This window comes from Armigeres subalbatus, chromosome 1, assembly GCF_024139115.2.
Source record: "Armigeres subalbatus isolate Guangzhou_Male chromosome 1, GZ_Asu_2, whole genome shotgun sequence".
NCBI classification, from domain to species: domain Eukaryota; kingdom Metazoa; phylum Arthropoda; class Insecta; order Diptera; family Culicidae; genus Armigeres; species Armigeres subalbatus.
In genome coordinates, this window is record NC_085139.1 from 92112864 (window position 1) to 92128252 (window position 15389).

The following is a 15389-nucleotide window of genomic DNA, read 5'->3' on the forward strand; positions in this document are numbered from 1 at the left end:
ATCAACCAATCTGTCGATTTGATCTGATTAGGTCCACAATAAATTTAAATAAAGTGATTAAATACTCGATTCCGTCTAATTTCATTACATCCCCCACCAATCAATCTACAGATTTGATCTGATCTGTTTCACGATAAAATTAAATAAACCAACCAAACACCCTATTTTGTCTGATTTCCTTATTTTATACACCGATAAATCTGTAGATTTGGTCTAATTCGCTCTATGATGAAATTTATTAATTCGATTAATCATTCCATTTCGTCTGATTTGGTCATACATCATTTGAAAGGAAATCCACCTATAAGTCATTTGATTTAGTCGCTGTTGGTCTACCGATTTCGTTTGGCGTCGCGTCGGCTAGCTCCCCTGTAAAAATCCCATAATGCTCGGTGAAACAATTTATAAATTCGTCGGATCCAAGATCGGTCGATGCTACCGACGAGAACCGATTTAGTCTGGGGAAAGACGGAAAGATTTTTTATGGGGATGTTTGCGTAAATTTTGACAGTTTTTCCATGCATGAACTGTCAAAACGCACGCAAACGCATCCACTGTGCACGACCTTTTAGGATGCTTGGGGCTAAGGATGGCCAGACCTACCGATTTCTCGGTAGTCCTACCGACTTTTGACTCACCTACCGATTCACCGACGAACGGTCAAAATCCACAGATTTTTCAAAAGTCCTACCGAAAACTACCGATTTTTAACCTGCCACACAAAAACACGGTTAACCTTCCTAGTGCATTGGGGTCCATTTCGACCCAAGCACACCCAAAACATGTTTAACCTGCCACACAAAAACACGGTTAACCTTCCTAGTGCATTGGGGTCCATTTCGACCCAAGCACACCCAAAACACCGCTGTAATTTTGTAACGCAAAGAGATAAAAATTTCAGAATTTTTCAGACTTTTCCTAACTTTTGGAAATTAAGATTCCCTGAGAAAATCAGCTTCCAGCGACATCTAGGAGAGGCGTCACAAAAAAGTGACACATTGTGCACTGGGGTCCATTTGGACCCAAGATTTCATCTCGATCACAAAAACTCAAATTTCAACCGATTTTCGCTCTTTAGGCACCAAACGAAAGATGTAGGTTCCAATAACAAGCCCACGGGGTGATTCATCCAAATTGACCACTATAGTCCCCGGGGAACCTGTGCTAAAGAGGTGCTGTTTGAGTTTCTCAATTTGGCATTAAATTTTCGAGTTTCGTGATATGAAACATAAAATTGCTTGCAAATATGTGCTACCATTGTATATGCCATTTCTGGGCAAATTTATCCCTCGAGCAGTCATCGGAAAGCCCTCTGTAAGATCCGGAACTTCCGTAAAATGGCCAATTCTAAAAATTCATCCTAGAGTTTCACGATTTTTTTAAAACCATTCATTTTGGCAAATTGTGGGTGCAATCAATAGTTAAAGTCTTCTGTGACCCCTAAATGTCCCAGAAACGGTCCTCCGGAAAATCCGGAACATCCGTAAAAGTGGCCAATTCTAAAAGTTCATCCCAGAGCTCCGCGATTTTTTGATAACCATTCATTCTGGCAAATTGTGGGTGCAACAAACAGTTAAAGTCTTCTGTGACCCCTCCTTGCAAGAGGCTTGGCAGCCTCCTTTCAAGAGGCTTGGTAGCCTCCTTTCGAGAGGCTTGGTAGCCTCCTTTCAAGAGGCTTGGTAGCCTCCTTTCAAGAGGCTTGGTAGCCTCCTTTCAAGAGGCTTGGTAGCCTCCTTTCAAGAGGCTTGGTAGCCTCCTTTCAAGAAGCTTGGGATCCTCCTTTCAATAGGCTTGGTCGCCTCCGTTCAAGAGCCTTGGTAGCCTCCTTTCAAGAGGCTTGGTAGCGTCCGTTCGAGGGGCTGGGTAGGCGCGTTTCAAGCGGCGTGGTAGCCTCCTTTCAAGAGGCTTGGTAGCCTCCTTTCAAGAGGCTTGGTAGCCTTCTTTCAAGAGGCTTGGTAGCCTCCTTTCAAGAGGCTTGGTAGCCTCCTTTCAAGAGGCTTGGTAGCCTCCTTTCAAGAGGCTTGGTAGCCTCCTTTCAAGAGGCTTGGTAGCCTCCTTTCAAGAGGCTTGGTAGCCTCCTTTCAAGAGGCTTGGTAGCCTCCTTTCAAGAGGCTTGGTAGCCTCCTTTCAAAGGCTTGGTAGCCTCCTTTCAAGAGGCTTGGTAGCCTCCTTTCAAGAGGCTTGGTAGCCTCCTTTCAAGAGGCTTGGTAGCCTCCTTTCAAGAGGCTTGGTAGCCTCCTTTCAAGAGGCTTGGTGGCCTCCTTTCAAGAGGCTTGGTAGCCTCCTTTCAAGAGGCTTGGTAGCCTCCTTTCAAGAGGCTTGGTAGCCTCCTTTCAAGAGGCTTGGTAGCCTCCTTTCAAGAGGCTTGGTAGCCTCCTTTCAAGAGGCTTGGTAGCCTCCTTTCAAGAGGCTTGGTAGCCTCCTTTCAAGAGGCTTGGTAGCCTCCTTTCAAGAGGCTTGGTAGCCTCCTTTCAAGAGGCTTGGTAGCCTCCTTTCAAGAGGCTTGGTAGCCTCCTTTCAAGAGGCTTGGTAGCCTCCTTTCAAGAGGCTTGGTAGCCTCCTTTCAAGAGGCTTGGTAGCCTCCTTTCAAGAGGCTTGGTAGCCTCCTTTCAAGAGGCTCGGTAGCCTCCTTTCAAGAGGCTCGAAAACCTTCTTTCAAGAGGCTCTGTAGCCTCCTTTCAAGAGGCTTGGTAGCCTCCTTTCAAGAGGCTTGGTAGCCTCCTTTCAAGAGGCTTGGTAGCCTCCTTTCAAGAGGCTTGGTAGCATCCTTTCAAGAGGCTTGGTAGCCTCCTTTCAAGAGGCTTGGTAGCCTCCTTTCAAGAGGCTTGGTAGCCTCCTTTCAAGAGGCTTGGTAGCCTCCATTCAAGAGGCTTGGTAGCCTCCTTTCAAGAGGCTTGGCAGCCTCCTTTCAAGAGGCTTGATAGCCTTCTTTCAAGAGGCTTGGTAGCCTTCTTTCAAGAGTATTGGTAGCTTCCTTTTAAGAGGATTGGTAGCCTCCTTTCAAGAGGCTTGGTAGCCTCCTTTAAGAGGCTTGGTAGCTTCCTTTCAAGAGGCTTGGTAGGCTCCTTTCAAGAGGCTCGGTAGCCTCCTTTCAAGAGGCTTGGTAGCCTCCTTTCAAGAGGCTTGGTAGCCTCCTTTCAAGAGGCTTGGTAGCCTCCTTTCAAGAGGCTTGGTAGCCTCCTTTCAAGAGGCTTGGTAGCCTCCTTTCAAGAGGCTTGGTAGCCTCCTTTCAAGAGGCTTGGTAGCCTCCTTTCAAGAGGCTTGGTAGCCTCCTTTCAAGAGGCTTAGTAGCCTCCTTTCAAGAGGCTTGGTAGCCTCCTTTCAAGAGGCTTGGTAGCCTCCTTTCAAGAGGCTTGGTAGCCTCCTTTCAAGAGGCTTGGCAGCCTCCTTACAAGAGGCTTGGTAGGCTCCTCCTTTCAAGAGGCTCAGTAGCCTCCTTTCAAAGGCTCAGTAGCCTCTTTTCAAGAGGCTCAGTAGCCTCCTTTCAAGAGGCTTGGTAGCCTCCTTTCAAGAGGCTTGGTAGCCTCCTTTCAAGAGGCTTGGTAGCCTCCTTTCAAGAGGCTTGGTAGCATCCTTTCAAGAGGCTTGGTAGCCTCCTTTCAAGAGGCTTGGTAGCCTCCTTTCAAGAGGCTTGGTAGCCTCCTTTCAAGAGGCTTGGTAGCCTCCTTTCAAGAGGCTTGGTAGCCTCCTTTCAAGAGGCTTGGTAGCCTCCTTTCAAGAGGCTTGGTAGCCTCCTTTCAAAAGGCTTGGTAGCCTCCTTTCAAGAGGCTTGGAAGCCTCCTTTCAAGAGGCTTGGTAGCCTCCTTTCAAGAGGCTTGGTAGCCTCCTTTCAAGAGGCTTGGTAGCCTCCTTTCAAGAGGCTTGGTAGCCTCCTTTCAAGAGGCTTGGTAGCCTCCTTTCAAGAGGCTTGGTAGCCTCCTTTCAAGAGGCTTGGTAGCCTCCTTTCAAGAGGCTTGGTAGCCTCCTTTCAAGAGGCTTGGTAGCCTCCTTTCAAGAGGCTTGGCAGCCTCCTTTCAAGAGGCTTGGTAGCCTCCTTTCAAGAGGCTTGGTAGCCTCCTTTCAAGAGGCTTGGTAGCCTCCTTTCAAGAGGCTTGGTAGCCTCCTTTCAAGAGGCTTGGTAGCCTCCTTTCAAGAGGCTTGGTAGCCTCCTTTCAAAAGGCTCAGTAGCCTCCTTTCAAGAGGCTTGGTAGCCTCCTTTCAAGAGGCTTGGTAGCCTCATTTCAAGAGGCTTGGTAGCCTCCTTTCAAGAGGCTTGGTAGCCTCCTTTCAAGAGGCTTGGTAGCCTCCTTTCAAGAGGCTTGGAAGCCTCCTTTCAAGAGGCTTGGTAGCCTCCTTTCAAGAGGCTTGGTAGCCTCCTTTCAAGAGGCTTGGTAGCCTCCTTTCAAGAGGCTTGGTAGCCTCCTTTCAAGAGGCTTGGTAGCCTCCTTTCAAGAGGCTTGGTAGCCTCCTTTCAAGAGGCTAGTAAGCCTTCTTTTAAGAGGCTTGGTAGCCTCATTTCAAGAGGCTTGGTAGCTTCCTTTCAAGAGGCTTGGTAGCCTCCTTTCAAGAGGCTTGGTAGCCTCCTTTCAAGAGGCTTGGTAGCCTCCTTTCAAGAGGCTTGGTAGCCTCCTTTCAAGAGGCTTGGTAGCCTCCTTTCAAGAGGCTTGGTAGCCTCCTTTCAAGAGGCTTTGTAGCCTCCTTTCAAGAGGCTTGCAGCCTCCTTTCAAGAGGCTTGGTAGCCTCCTTTCAAGAGGCTTGGTAGCCTCCTTTCAAGAGGCTTGCAGCCTCCTTTCAAGAGGCTTGCAGCCTCCTTTCAAGAGGCTTGGCAGCCTCCTTTCAAGAGGCTTGGCCTCCTTTCAAGAGGCTTAGCCTCCTTTCAAGAGGCTTGCAGCCTCCTTTCAAGAGGCTTGCAGCCTCCTTTCAAGAGGCTTGGTAGCCTCCTTTCAAGAGGCTTTCTTAGCCTCCTTTCAAGAGGCTTGGTAGCCTCCTTTCAAGAGGCTTGGTAGCCTCCTTTCAAGAGGCTTGGTAGCCTCCTTTCAAGAGGCTTGGTAGCCTCCTTTCAAGAGGCTTGGTAGCCTCCTTTCAAGAGGCTTGGTAGCCTCCTTTCAAGAGGCTTGGAAGCCTCCTTTCAAGAGGCTTGGTAGCCTCCTTTCAAGAGGCTTGGTAGCCTCCTTTCAAGAGGCTTGGTAGCCTCCTTTCAAGAGGCTTTCAAGAGGCTTGGTAGCCTCCTTTCAAGAGGCTTGGTAGCCTCCTTTCAAGAGGCTTGGTAGCCTCCTTTCAAGAGGCTTGGTAGCCTCCTTTCAAGAGGCTTGGTAGCCTCCTTTCAAGAGGCTTGGTAGCCTCCTTTCAAGAGGCTTGGTAGCCTCCTTTCAAGAGGCTTGGTAGCCTCCTTTCAAGAGGCTTGGAGACCTCCTTTCAAGAGGCTTGGTAGCCTCCTTTCAAGAGGCTTGGTAGCCTCCTTTCAAGAGGCTTGGTAGCCTCCTTTCAAGAGGCTTGGTAGCCTCCTTTCAAGAGGCTTGGTAGCCTCCTTTCAAGAGGCTTGGTAGCCTCCTTTCAAGAGGCTTGGTAGCCTCCTTTCAAGAGGCTTGGTAGCCTCCTTTCAAGAGGCTTGGTAGCCTCCTTTCAAGAGGCTTGGTAGCCTCCTTTCAAGAGCCTTGGTAGCCTCCTTTCAAGAGGCTTGGTAGCCTCCTTTCAAGAGGCTTGGACGCCTCCTTTCAAGAGGCTTGGACGCCTCCTTTCAAGAGGCTTGGACGCCTCCTTTCAAGAGGCTTGGACGCCTCCTTTCAAGAGGCTTGGCCTCCCCTTTCAAGAGGCTTGGTAGCCTCCTTTCAAGAGGCTTGCAGCCTCCTTTCAAGAGGCTCAGTAGCCTCCTTTCAAAGCAGTAGCCTCCTTTCAAGAGGCTCGGTAGCCTCCTTTCAAGAGGCTTGGTAGCCTCCTTTCAAGAGGCTTGGTAGCCTCCTTTCAAGAGGCTTGGTAGCCTCCTTTCAAGAGGCTTGGTAGCCTCCTTTCAAGAGGCTTGGTAGCCTCCTTTCAAGAGGCTTGGTAGCATCCTTTCAAGAGGCTTGGTAGCCTCCTTTCAAGAGGCTTGGTAGCCTCCTTTCAAGAGGCTTGGTAGCCTCCTTTCAAGAGGCTTGGTAGCCTCCTTTCAAGAGGCTTGGTAGCCTCCTTTCAAGAGGCTTGGTAGCCTCCTTTCAAGAGGCTTGAAAGTCTCCTTTCAAGAGGCTTCGGAGCCTCCTTTCAAGAGGTTTGGTAGCCTTCTTTCAAGAGGATTGGTAGCCTCCTTTCAAGAGGCTCGGTAGTCTCCTTTAAGAGGCTTGGTAGCTTCCTTTCAAGAGGCTTGGTAGGCTCCTTTCAAGAGGCTCGGTAGCCTCCTTTCAAGAGGCTTGGTAGCCTCCTTTCAAGAGGCTCGGTAGCCTCCTTTCAAGAAGCTCGGTAGCCTCCTTTCAAGAGGCTCGGTAGCCTCCTTTCAAGAGGCTCGGTAGCCTCTTTTCAAGAGGCTCGGTAGCCTCTTTTCAAGAGGCTCGGTAGCTTCCTTTCAAGAGGCTTGATAGCCTCCTTTCAAGAGGCTTGGTAGCCTCCTTTCAAGAGGCTTGGTAGCCTCCTTTCAAAAGGCTTGGTAGCCTCCTTTCAAGAGGCTTGGTAGCCTCCTTTCAAGAGGCTTGGTAGCCTCCTTTCAAGAGGCTTGGTAGCCGCCTTTCAAGAGGCTTGGTAGCCTCCTTTCAAGAGGCTTGGTAGCCTCCTTTCAAGAGGCTCAGTAGCCTCCTTTCAAAGGCTCAGTAGCCTCTTTCAAGAGGCTCAGTAGCCTCCTTTCAAGAGGCTTGGTAGCCTCCTTTCAAGAGGCTTGGTAGCCTCCTTTCAAGAGGCTTGGTAGCCTCCTTTCAAGAGGCTTGGTAGCATCCTTTCAAGAGGCTTGGTAGCCTCCTTTCAAGAGGCTTGGTAGCCTCCTTTCAAGAGGCTTGGTAGCCTCCTTTCAAGAGGCTTGGTAGCCTCCATCCAAAAAGCTTCGTATCCTCCTTTCAAGAAGCTTGGCAGCCTCCTTTTAAGAGGCTTGATAGTCTCCTTTCAAGAGGCTTGGTAGGCTCCTTTCAAGAGGCTTGGCAGCCGCCTTTCAAAAGGTTTGGTAGCCTCTTTTCAAGAGGCTTGATAGTCTACTTTCAAGAGGCTCCGTTGCCTCCTTTCAAAGGCTCAGTAGCCTCTTTTCAAGAGGCTCGGTAGCCTCCTTTCAAGAGGCTTGGTAGCCTCCTTTCAAGAGGCTTGGTAGCCTCCTTTCAAGAGGCTTGGTAGCCTCCTTTCAAGAGGCTTGGTAGCATCCTTTCAAGAGGCTTGGTAGCCTCCTTTCAAGAGGCTTGGTAGCCTCCTTTCAAGAGGCTTGGTAGCCTCCTTTCAAGAGGCTTGGTAGCCTCCTTTCAAGAGGCTTGGTAGCCTCCTTTCAAGAGGCTTGGTAGCCTCCTTTCAAGAGGCTTGGCAGCCTCCTTTCAAGAGGCTTGATAGTCTATTTTCAAGAGGCTTGGTAGCCTTCTTTCAAGAGGCTTGGTAGCCTTCTTTCAAGAGGCTTGGTAGCCTCCTTTCAAGAGGCTTGGTAGCCTCCTTTCAAGAGGCTTGGTAGCCTCCTTTCAAGAGGCTTGGTAGCCTCCTTTCAAGAGGCTTGGTAGGCGGCTTTTGACCGCTAATTACTGTTGTTGCGCACTGTTAAAAAAAAAACCCAACTTAATTCACCGAGTGGTGATACTGCCTTTCTCGCATTTAGCCAATACACCAACCTTATTTGGCGTTGATATAATTTGATGTATCTTTTTCCTTATAACTTTCAAACGCAACGGTCGATCGCTTTAATATTCAATAGTGATCAACTAGGCTATGTCCCCTGTCGAATGAAACTTGTTGCGAGCAAATCGGTTAAGAATTACTATATGAAAAGTTGTCTGATGTTTTTCTTAGCTTTTGTGCACACACATACACACATACATACGCATGGACAGACAGACATTTGCTCAGCTCGTCGAGCTGAGTGGATTGGTATATAACACTATGGGTCTCCGAGGCTTCTATAAAAAGCTCGTTTTCGGAGTGAAATGATAGCCTTTCGTACAACTTTGTTGTACGAGAAAGGCAAAAAATAAAAACAGAACAATTTAAAATAATTTAAATTTAAAATTTAATTTTTAAAGTTTTTTGAGAAAAAAATAAGGAACAAAAATCAATTAGGAAATGGCGGTTAAAGGTTGCAAAACTATACTTGACAAAATAACGACAATAATTTCGAATCCTTGAAAAAAATCCAATGAGGATCGAAACGTTGTTTTTCGTTCAAAAACCAAACCGAAACGCCAAATAAATCATCGAAAAGTACATCGAAAGCAGTTGACATTAAAAAACAAAAAAAAATCTTAATTATCGACGAAGCTTTCAAAAAACGGTAGGAATTTGTGTGTGTTGCGATTGATCATCAACATTATAATAATGAATCCACTTACTTGTGTACATCGTACTCCGATGGATTACATACATGCAGGCTAATTGCAGCCAAAATAACTGTTCGATAACTTAATTTGAGTTGTTTGCCTGAGCACTTGACGCTCGTTTATCTCAGTTTATCGAAGAGAATCATTCGCTGCATGTCTTAAAAAAAACGTATTCTGGACTTCTTGAACCATAGTATTTTCTTGGTTCCGAATCAATCACTGAAGATATAAATAAGTAAAAGTATAAGAAGGTCTAATCATTCATCAGCAGTCAAAGTATGATGTATTTTACCCACAATAAATTCCGAACAATACCATCTTAACTGCATCGCACAATGTCGGCAATCGCCGAATCAATTCTTCGAATAATTTCCTAATCTAAACATAATAACTGGATAATAAGAGCAGCGGCCGCACAATTCCTACCCCCCAACTACTTCTCCCGGTTCTCTTATTGCCGCCTGCAATCAAGCACTATCAGCCAATGCCGGCCGGCCCGGTACCGGCCCATCTGGAATTGGATTCCGATTCCGGACTGGATCGGATTGAATTGATTATTTTTCCTACTGATGATGATGGTGCTGCCGCTTCTTTTGCTGGATGGCTTTTCAACAAGAAGAAGAGGTGGCTCGCGCCAGCAGCGGCCGCCGTAATGAAAAGTCTGAATTGTCTTCGCTCGGTGCCCGATCATCTTCGACGGATCGATCGATGAGGATGAGAAGTATTATTATCTTCGGTTGCTTCCAGTCCAGACAACTGCGTGGCGGAAAGGCCGAAAAAAAAACTCTAAGATCGTTCGCATCGCACCCAGGTTCTCCGCAGACATCTTCGTTAATCGTTAATCGAAACCGGAGCGCGTGAATCCGGACAAAAGGTAAATTCTCCTAAGCATGAAATTGTTGCGCCCATACGATCATGATGCGGGGATTCTTTTCGGGCAGGGCAGCTCAGCTGCTTCGGAATAGGTATTTGATGCGCGCGAGAGTAAAGGCTTGAAAGTGGAGATTGCTTAATTTGAATCTTATTTGCCTTTTCACTGACTGAAGCCGGTGCGTTTTGGATCAGACTAAAGGGTGCGATCCAACTCCCGTGGATGGTCAGGATGGCAATCAATCAATCTTTGGAAAAAAGAAGCCAACTCAGAGCTAGCGAATAAATCGCAGTACGATGTGCTTGCGATAGTAATTCAGAATCAGACAGTATTGAGACGTTTGAGAAAAGAGTATCTTTTCGTGAATTCGATGGAAAAACAATCCTACACCAAGGGTGTTCAAACTTTCTTCAACAGCATTCCCATGGAATGTCGTACGTAGGCGTAATTTGACGTACCATTTCTTCAACTGTAATCCACCGTCGGACAATGAATCTCATTGTTGTGTGCAACCGAAGAGGCTCTCGACAGAATTTGTGGAAGAAATTAGACGCTACGCCCCAGGAGGCTTTCCACGCAATATTTCACGTTTCATCAGGCCCACTAACCGTTTGAACAAACACTGACTGTCCGAACAGTTGCTTGTCCGTCCGTCCGTCAGCCCAAGAGCATAGGACGGCTACAAATAGGAACAACTCATCCACAGCCAACGCGTGGAGGAAGACCGTTTGACCCCAAAGCAGCCAGCAGTGCAGCACCATCATCGATTGGGATTGGGCACGGAGATGGATCTATTTGTTGTTATTGTTATACCCAGCGAGAGGTCCCGGGGGCCGAACGCGAGTGATTTTCTAAGAGGCAGGGGGAACAAGGTGCCAGAGCAGATCCAAGCGGCAACTTGGCCACCTCCGCATCCTCCCATCATCATCAGCTGATGGAGAGGTTAACAATTCTCTTTAATTTATGCTGAGACATGCCTCGGCAACATTTATCTTTGATGGAACACGGACGGATGAAGGGACTGTGCGGCATGTGTACGATAGGGAGAGAGCATACGTGGCTGAAAATGACTTAATTTTGTGGGTTCCCGTAGTCGCACCTTGAGCTGTACAAGGCCATGGTTTGGTTCAGAGATAGGAAGAGTTACGACTGTATTTAAAAATCATTGAACATTCATTGATCAAGTTTAGTCAATTCTGTTTATAATTAATAGAATGGCACGGCGTGCGGATACATGATTCGACATTTGAGTTTATTTTTAGCGACGTTAAGTCATCTTTAGGATTTGACACATCGACGGTAATTTTTCAAAATGCATCAAATCACCCATTACTTTCTAAATTTACCAGTCTCTTTGCCTGTGGATCCTGCGCCAGACGAACCGTGTAGTGGGGTTGAATTTAAAACTAGCAATTTGTGTGAGCGATATGTTGAAGATTGGATGGTTCGCCGGCCGCCGCTAGGACCCCTCCTACGTTGCTAATTATTCTTTTCCACGAGGTACTTACCACCCGTTAAACATGGTAATCAATCAAGTTGATTACAGGCGAAGAAGGGCGCACGAGTCGTGAGCTAAGCAACCGCAGCGGAGCAGCGCCTCATCATTGCACGCGGTGCGATGATGATTTGTCATTTTTTGGCAGCGCGGTGGACGCGTTGGTTGATGAGCTGATCGAGTTGTGGACCAGCAAATAGAAATTGTCTGCCCAGTCTGGGTTGTACGTACGAGCGAGGTTCACTTGCTTGGCTAGAAGTTCATTGAACTATGACGTATTGTTTCGATAGTGATGGTTTTTCCACAAAAAAAATGAAGTATTTAACGTTGATGAGTCATTTGTCGGAGACCAAACCCTTTTTAGAAGTCGCGATCAACATCAAGCTTTGTCTTCACGTGTTGTGGATTGTTATTTTTCACTAATTGCACAAAAGCAGTTGGTTCATCAGTAAAAAAAATGTGGATGTCTCGGTCAACTCACGATACTATCTTAGACGTCTGTGTTTGATGTTTTTTTAACTCAATCTGATGAGCATTCCACAATAAATAATCCTGCTAGTTCTCAATAGCAATTCAGAAAATTCTCAAAAGTTGTAACTTGCTAGCTCAATGGGTGGGTAAATCTGAGGCCCATACACGAACCTCAATGAAACTCAATTGAAGCAGGAACTAGTGATAAAGGAACACCTACTCAGGGATGTTCTGTGTGTCGGAGTAAAATAGGATTTAAAGCTAATAGGGTAAATCACACTATTTCGAGTTACTCGGAAGGCGAGGCTTGGACGGTTCCTTTGTGAACCCGGTTGAAACGGAACAAACGCAAATGGTGAAAATTTCAAAAATCAGGTCTTGTCTCCAAATAAATCTCTACCACTGAATTTCGCTTAACTAACAAAAGGGTTTATTACTCTGCGACGTCACATGAGGTGGGTACTTAGCTGTATTGCATGCATGCATTTTGGTGGTACAGATCCGGATCCTTGGAAGTGGTAGGTGTTGACGGACGACATTGACCAGCCAGCGGATGTCGTGAGATGGGCGATGCTCGGTAATTGCCAGACAGAATCCATCGTGTCAAGATGGCAGTCGCCAACGAGGGTTTAATTACGAATTCGATGCTGCATCTTGCGATGGTCGGAAGGTCGGTCTGTTGATGCGGATCAGTTGCCAGCATTTGTCAACGGGTTGACTGGATGATTCAGGAAAATTGCCGACGATGGTCGGTATGGTTTGCCCCTTGGCCGCTGTTGGCTAATTTGGATTCACGCCACGAGGAGCGACGCCTATTTCCACACGCCGGACGAACAAGATGGCGATTGTGGTTGGCTTGGCCTCGGATCTTCTCGGGGCCGACTCGTTGAACTTCTGGCCTGTCGGAATTCACCGGGCCCTAGGAAAAACGACGGAAAGAAAAAGGCCCTTTGCGTGGACCTATTCACACACCATTAATACCCGTGACGTCCCTACACCTAACCTCACTTCCGTTCATTATTGTTCTTATTTACCTTTTTCTATGTTTTTCTGTTTGTTTCACCGATAATTGTGTTTCGTTTTCTAGGCCAATTATTGTTTACTAAAATTTTAACAAGTTAGTTTTATGTTTTTACTAATGTAAACTCACATTTTAACACTAACCATATTTTTGTACTTTTTTCATTTTAGATATTTACAATGATGCTTTGTTTGATTGCACATGTCTCTTGGCCATTCTAATTCTAGATTTAAGAGAAAATAAACCACTGAAGTTATTAAACTTTACACCAAGAAAATGAGGTTTTCTATCCTCAAACTATTGTAGTTATCCATACGCGCACTACTATTGCGTTTGAGAAACTAGCACCAAAGAGGTCCTAGTGTGACATAGTTATAGCTTTTATAAGATTTTGGTCTCATACACGGAAGAAATAAACTACCCAATAGTGAGTTTAATTCACCCAACCTCGAACATCCGTACGGGAAGCCAAAATTGAGTAAGTAGGGTCTAAGTAGTTTGCCTTTACTCCCATGTTAAAAAAGTACCCAACGGAAAATTTATTTACCCAAATGTAAGTTTAATTCACTCGATTTCGACCTCAGGTAATAAAACTCAAAATTGGCTTCCCGTATTGAACTGGCGTCGTTGGATTGTTTGGCTCTTTTGTTTTTGACAACAAAAGAAATAGTGGATGAAACAGAAGAGAAAAAATAACTCAAAAGTAAGTTTAAAAATACTCAATTTTGGGTACTTTTTTTCTTCCGTGTACAAAAGCTATGATTATATTTTTTATTGACGTTTATGCTTCAATTTTCTGCACCCTAATGTTTGCTCTAAACTAGTGACATCTGTGGGTGAGCGTTAAGGATTCAGGGCTGCAAATGTTTTGCCCGCGTTCAAACTGCACTGTGCCGGAAAAGTACTCTTTAATGGGTAAAAAAGTACCCATTATGAAGCTAAATAGTTCAACTCATTAAAAGAGTAAACAGCGTTTACTCATTAATGAGTAAAAGGCCTGAACGTCAAATTCAGGAGTAATTTTTACTCATTATTTAAAACAAAATATTCTGGATAATGGGTATTTTTTACTCTTGTTGACCAACAAAAAGGAATTTAATTTCAATTTAGTGTAATCACTGTAATATTAAAACAAGGGATTCATTTAAATGTGATGCATGGAAGAATTCTTTATTCGATCATATTTTAAAAGTAGTGAAAATACGTGTCCCAGACTGGTTTTTTTTGTTTCCCTTTTTGTCTTGCCGCATCGCGTATCAAAAGCCTCTTTCGTCCCGGTTCGTTCACCATCAGTCAAAATACCCCCAGCGGCTGTCTCGGCGGTAATTCCAGACACTGGTGGTCAGCGCGACGTCATTCTATTGCTAGGGAAAATCACCAGTTAGATTAGAAAAGCATTTAACTGAAAGTATCAAAATTACCATAAAAAATCCTCCGGATATTGAATCACTGGCAGCCGCAGACTAAGCAAATAAGCACCGGACAGAATTCCCTGATTTGGTAACATGATGAGCAACAGCCTTGATATATGTGCGAACATAACATCATGGAGGTCATGGAGCATTTCATAAGCGCCAGTGGATGTTCCGCAGCGCTAGTGGATCTGGATGTCCGAATCGCTTGGTGCAAACTTGCAACGGAATCTACCCCAATCCATTCGGCTTCTGTAGCGAATTGACATCTAGCAAACAAACAGTCATTCAGCATCATCTTGACGGCAGTTATCCCGACAATTATCTCCTGCTTCTGGACTGCGTTTGTAAACTAAAATAGAAATATTAATCCCTCGATTATTCCTTTATTATTTTAAAATATTGAAAGAAACAACAAAAACTCTTACCATTCTTGCGCACCCAGCTTCTTCAATTGATTGTTTGAATCTTAACTTGTTTTTCACTCATTAATGAGCAAAAGCAAGGAACATGGAAATGAGCACAAAATACGCATTTTTGTCTAAAATAAATTACTAGTTATTTTGACAGCTGCATATATCGGTAGAAAATGTTCATTTTACTCTTTAAAGAGTATTGCTGGGTTTACAGTGTGATCGAAACTCGTTTGACATAAGTGTTCGGTACGAGTAGGAATGGATCGGGTTCACTCACACTGACTTGACCATCGTGGAGTGACTGTGTTTTCAACGTTTGTTTACAGGGTTGTATTCAGTAGGGTAAATGAAAAGGACTTGTGGTGGAGCCAACAAGCATAAATGGAACCGAACGGTTCCAAAGTTTATAGTTAAAGTATATATCTTTTCTTCTATTCAAGGTATATATCTTGTTTCTAATGAAAACTAGCAAACAATTCGCTTATTATTTTCAGCGTCATAAATGTTTCATAAATAGCGCTGCAATTCTTTCGAATTTTCAGAAGGAAATTTTTCCGAATTTTAAGCGGAAGAGATACATATTCTTCCGAACCGATCTTTCGAAGGGAAAACTTCCGAAAGGATTTTTTTTTATTTCGGAGAGAAATCCTTCTCAATTTCCGAATGAAAATTATTTCAGTTTTTGAATGAAAATTCTTCCGAATTTACGATGCAGCATTCTCTTGAATTTGCGATTGAAATTTTTTTTGAATTTCCGAATTCCAGTGAGAAAATTACTCTTACTGCATATCCGAAACGATATTTACGAAATTTCGTAGGATAACTCGTCCGAGTTCGCAAAGGGAAATTTTTTCAACTTTCCAAAGGGAAATTCTTACGAATTTCCATAGTAAAATTATTTTTAATTCCCGAAATGATATTCTGCCCATTTTCTGAAAATAAATTCTGAATTTCTGAAAATAAATTCTTTCCAATTTATAAAAGATTTTTATCTTCAAATTTCCAAAGGAAAATTTTTCCGAATTTTTAAAAGGAAGAATTTCAATAGGAAAAAATATTTAGAATTTTCATAGAACAATTCTTTTGAATTTAAAAAAAAAAATCTTTCAAATTCACAAAACAAGATTTATTCCGAAGTTCCAAAGGGTAATTCTTTCGAATTCATGAAATGAAATTCTTCCAAATTTTCGAATCTCCGAAGAGGAATTATTTCAAATTTTTAGAAAATCTTTTTATTCGTATTTCCAAAAGGAAATTCTTTC

General features: G+C 44.5%; 1 protein-coding gene and 1 long non-coding RNA gene across 3 annotated transcripts in view; both read right to left on the reverse strand.

Moving 5' to 3' along the window:
- Window positions 1–15389, reverse strand: part of LOC134202397 (transcriptional activator cubitus interruptus) — a 392836-nt gene that overhangs the window by 255134 nt on the left and 122313 nt on the right. The gene's annotated exons all lie outside the window — the stretch shown is intronic.
- Window positions 11724–12547, reverse strand: LOC134223260 (uncharacterized). The gene is made up of 3 exons (XR_009982513.1): window positions 12443–12547; window positions 12313–12380; window positions 11724–12238 (listed from the first exon to the last, which is right to left on the reverse strand). It is a non-coding gene; the product is annotated as an uncharacterized LOC134223260 (long non-coding RNA).